This window comes from Hemicordylus capensis, chromosome 3 (assembly GCF_027244095.1).
Source record: "Hemicordylus capensis ecotype Gifberg chromosome 3, rHemCap1.1.pri, whole genome shotgun sequence".
Taxonomy (NCBI): domain Eukaryota; kingdom Metazoa; phylum Chordata; class Lepidosauria; order Squamata; family Cordylidae; genus Hemicordylus; species Hemicordylus capensis.
Genome location: NC_069659.1, coordinates 354,771,067 through 354,775,893, shown reverse-complemented (window position 1 = coordinate 354,775,893; position 4,827 = coordinate 354,771,067). Strand labels below are relative to the sequence as shown.

Sequence of the window (4,827 nt, the reverse complement as noted above, 5' to 3'; positions counted from 1 at the left end):
GTCTGTGAATTGCTCAGATGCTGTTAGCAACTTTCGCTAACCGCAGGCTGTGTTCTATTTTGAATTCCCAACTTTTCCAAGTTCCAGTTTGCCCTTGTTTGTGCTTTCCTGCTCTGTTCCGTTAATTCCTTGTTCTGGTGTCCTTCGTTCTTTTCATTCCTTGCTCTGTGTTTTCTTTTCAGTTATTACTCAGTTATTGTTAGAGGGGGGTACCTAGTTCAATTCAGGGTACTTGATTAATTTACTATTTTCTTTGTGAGCCTTTTGTTTTCCTTCGTGCAGCTTCACTGCTACTTTCTGTTAACTCACAGGGGGAGTGCTGAAGGGGGTTGTAAATCCTATTGTGTTAGCCGAGCTAACAGATTTATGACACACAGTTGAGACAGATCGTCACAAACCCATGACATCACGGGCTTGCAATGATCTCTTTCACTTGCAGGCGCACTTTGCAGTTAGAAAGAGACGCTGGGCCAAACGGACAGGCCAAGAATCGTTCCAGCTGTTGCCACCAGGGAGGTCAGAAGGGCTCGCCCCCTGGTGGCCACCCCTCAACAGTGTGGCAGCTGAAATAAAACCAAAACAAAATGGAGGTTCGGCATGGCAGGAGGCCCCCCAAAAGTAGGGTTTGGCGGGGGGGGATGTCCGGGTACTGAAATTGCCTAGGTGTGCCCCTGCCTATGCTTAGAGAAACATGAGTAAATAATCATTTGGAAAACCTCCAGGAGCCATGAAGAGCTCTTGGCTTGCCGTGTGACAAGCTGCAGCAGCAGTTCAGTGCACTTGTCTGTTTGAGACTGGATGTTCATCACTCACCTTGCTAGTCCCACCCTGGGCCAGAGTCCACTAACACCATTCCTCATCCCTCTTTCCCCTCGCCTTTTCCCCTCCCTCCAATCCTCTGCCCTCTCACTTTCATCAAGTCATGGTTGGTTCAGGCCCACCAGGACATCTGAGTTGTGCACTCCTGGGCTATATCATGCCTTCTGAGATGTTGCAGCTGTCTGCCTTGGCTGCCCCGTTCCAGGCTCTCTCGGAAATCCTTCCTTGAGCCTGTTACCTAGCAGCTGCCTGCTGTTTCTTTCATTCTGGCTGAACACATCCTTCCAAGGAAGCAGGGGAAGGAGGATCAGGTAATCCTACACCTTCCCAGGAGGCAGGCAGTACATGGTCCTCATACGTTTCCTAATGGCATCCTTCTCCAGGTCATTCAGAAGAGGTCAAAGTGATTAACTTACAAAATAACGGCCAGCCAGATAACAACTCACCATTTCATAACACAACGTTAAAATAATTTTAAATGACAATCAATACACAATACACGCTGAACTCTCCAAGAACTGAGGCCCATTCTTCAAGTTACACAGAATGAGGTGGAATTCTGGATTGTATCTCTTCAGACTGCAAGTGGAGAAGACATCCTTTGGACTGCTTCCTCCTAAGAAAAAACATACAGTCCCTGTACAAATAAAGCCAGATAAAAAGGGTAGAACCTGCTTAGCAAAGGGAAAATTCATGCTCACTAGTACAAGACCAACTCTCCTGATGTGTAGAATGAGCTCTAAAACTCAGAACTAACAATTGCACAATTTGATCAAATACTTTTCCAAAAATGTTTTAGAATAACCACTTCATGCCCAGTTGAAATCAAGAAATCAAGCCTAAGGCCGCATTCACATGTAATGCAGAACTAGAAGAAGGGGCCAGAGGTTGTCCTACCGTTACGTGTGAATGCAACTCTGGTTTTGCACAGCAACCGATCTGAGGTTCTTTTTTTAAAACTCCAATCTGAACCCTCAGGCTACAGTGAGTTTCGCCGACGGAACTCGACCTGCATTGCATCCAATTTTGGGACTACAGCCTGCGTCTCCTTCAACCAGAGTTGAGGGAGGAAAATCCTCCCTCAACTCCAGCCCTGATTGGCTGTGCCAGCTGTCTTTCATGCAGAAAGGAAGCCTGCAAAGCCAGTTCCCCCTCCTCTCTGCAATTTCGCTGACCACAGAGAAGGCGCTCTCCGTTATGCCTGAATTTAGACAGGGGGGTGGGAGTGGGGAGGAGAACCAGTGGTGCATTGGACATGCGGTTCCACATTACATGCGGATGCGGCCTAAGTATGTGCAATTTAACTAAATGCACATTATCACATCATCATCACACCCTGCCTCTGTTGCCCTATCCTTCCTCTGATGTATGGATCATTAGATTGTAAGCCCCTTGAGCTACAGACCTGCCCTCTTGCAGTTTGCAAAGCACTATGAACACTGATATTGCTAACTAAATAGATAGCTTTGAACAACAGGAAAAGTTGTTCAACAGTTCATCTCTAAGAACTACCAGTTCCAGAAGGTGGGGACTGCAATGGAGAGGTTTGGTGCTTCTTTGACTCTCTATGCAGAACCAATTGGGACATCTGGGGAACCAATCCTTGTGAATTTCCTGATACAGTAATCCCTCGACCTACGAACTACTCGACATCCGATGTTTTCAAGTTACGAGCGACAAAAAAGACCAGAAGTAGTTGCTGGTTTAGATTCAGCTTACTCGACCTACGAATTTTTAGATGCGGTTTCCTCGACTTACGAATGTTTCCAGACTTCCGTGGTGCGCTCTTCGACTTACGAAAATTTTGACCTCCGAACGTGCGTTCGGAATGGATTAAATACGTAAGTCGAGGGACCACTGTATATTATAACACCTGAAATTATCCTTGTCCTTCATTACACATGTACGTCAGTTAAAGAAATGTCAGTGTTTTCTTAATATTTCATCAATTATATGTTCTGTGCCTCTTTTCAAGAAAAATCATCTCTTGAGGCTTTGATCCATAGGGACGTGGTGGACAGCTCATTGAAAGTGTCGAATCAATGTGTGGCAGCTGTGAAAAAAGCCAATTCCATGCTAGGGATCATTAGGAAGGGGATTGAAAATAAAACTGCTAGTATTATAATGCCCTTATACAAAATTACAATGCAACCACACCTGCAGTACTGCGTACAATTCTGGTCACCACATCTAAAAAAGGACATTGTAGAACTGGAAAAGGTGCAGAAGAGGGCAACCAGGATGATCAGGGGCCTAGAGCACCTTTCTTATGAGGCAAGGCTGCAGCATCTGGGGCTCTTTACCTTGGAAAAGAGGCAATTAAGGGGAGACATGATCGAAGTGTATAAAATTATGCATGGAGTGGAGAGGGTGGACAGAGAGAAATTCTTTTGCCTCTCACATAACACTAGAACCAGGGGTCATCCCATGAAATTGACTGCTGGGAAATTTAGGACCAGCAAACGGAAGTACTTTTTCATACAACGCATAATCAACTTGTGGAATTCTCTGCCACAAGATGTGGTGACAGCCAACAACCTGGATGGCTTTAAGGAGGTTTGGATAACTTCATGGAGGAGAGGTCTATCAATGGCTACTAGTCGGAGGGCTGTAGGCCACCTCCAGCCTCAAAGGCAGGATGCCTCTGAGTTCCAGTTACAGGGGAGTGACAGCAGGAGAGAGGGCATGCCCTCAACTCCTGCCTGTAGGCTTCCAGCAGCATCTGGTGGGCCGCTGTGTGTTTCACACAGGATGCTGGACTAGATGGGTGTCCTTGGGCCTGATCCAGCAGGGCTCTTCTTATGTTCTAACATAAATTCAGAGGCTTGCAAAAGAGGGACCTGGAAACGTAGCACATGACTGCAAAGAGGATTAGTTTTGTAACAGAGGGATAAATGTTCTCAGGGGTCAGATTCCTGCATCTTTAAAGGAGAAATTATTTGGATCAAAGCCTTCCAATACATGCTTGGATTTCTGCAAGGCAGTATCGTCATTTAGACATTTAATCATTTTGCTCGACCTATATCTGGCATTTGGAAGTTCTCTCTCACCTACATTGGGATTGCACTCAACATCTTTGGTAGCAGGTGCGGGTGCGTTGGCGGAAGTTTACTAGTGCAAATACAGGTAACATTAATAGAATACCTGAGCTGGAAAGAACCCACTTGGTGATCCAGAGCAGTAGGGAATCCCAACCTTGGGTTCCCAGATGTTGTTGGACTACAACCCCCATCCTCCCCAGCCACAATGGCCCTTCTAGTCAAACCTTATGCAAAAGAAGTTGCAGAGTTTAGTTTTTGCAGCTAATTACAGAAGACTCATGGAGATTCTTGTAGAACTAAATACTATTACTAAGCATTTATTAGTGAGGTACACTTTGGATAGGACAGATCTAACCCTAATTATAGAACTACATAATGTATAGGTAGGGATGGATATATATGTGTGTGTGTGTGTGTGTGTGTGTGTACGCATTGGAAGTAGAGATAGCAAGGGTCTCCCTAACTGTTCTCCCTGTCTCTACTCTATGACGCCTGATATGACTCTACAGGTATTTCCTGTGCTGAGTCAGAATCCATCCCTTTCCTCTTAGAAAGCATCTGCTTTCTAAGAGGAAAGGGATGGATTCTGACTCAGCACAGGAAATACCTGTAGAGTCATATCAGGCGTCATAGAGTAGAGACAGGGAGAACAGTTAGGGAGACCCTTGCTATCTCTACTTCCAATGCCCCTAGTGGTCATTACGATAGTTTGTTAACCAACTTAAACCAAATTAAGTACAGTTGCAGTGAGTGACACACAAGGACACCTCAATGCCATCATTTGTGATGATGTCATTCACACCAATTCAAGATGGCAGATGCGTAAACTTTGGAGGCACAAGTGGGCTAACTTGTGAACCGCTTAACTGATTTGAACCAAATTTGCTACAGTTGTAAGAACACATAGGGACACCTCAACGGCATAGATTGTGACAATGTCATCCAGCCCAATTCAAAATGGCAGACA

General features: G+C 45.3%; 1 long non-coding RNA gene across 1 annotated transcript; it reads right to left on the bottom strand.

Annotated features, from left to right (window-relative positions):
* Positions 1 to 1,261: 1,261 nt before the first annotated feature.
* LOC128349140 (uncharacterized) lies at positions 1,262 to 4,327 on the bottom strand. The gene is made up of 2 exons (XR_008318578.1): positions 2,977 to 4,327; positions 1,262 to 1,435 (listed from the first exon to the last, which is right to left on the bottom strand). It is a non-coding gene; the product is annotated as an uncharacterized LOC128349140 (long non-coding RNA).
* Positions 4,328 to 4,827: the final 500 nt, after the last annotated feature.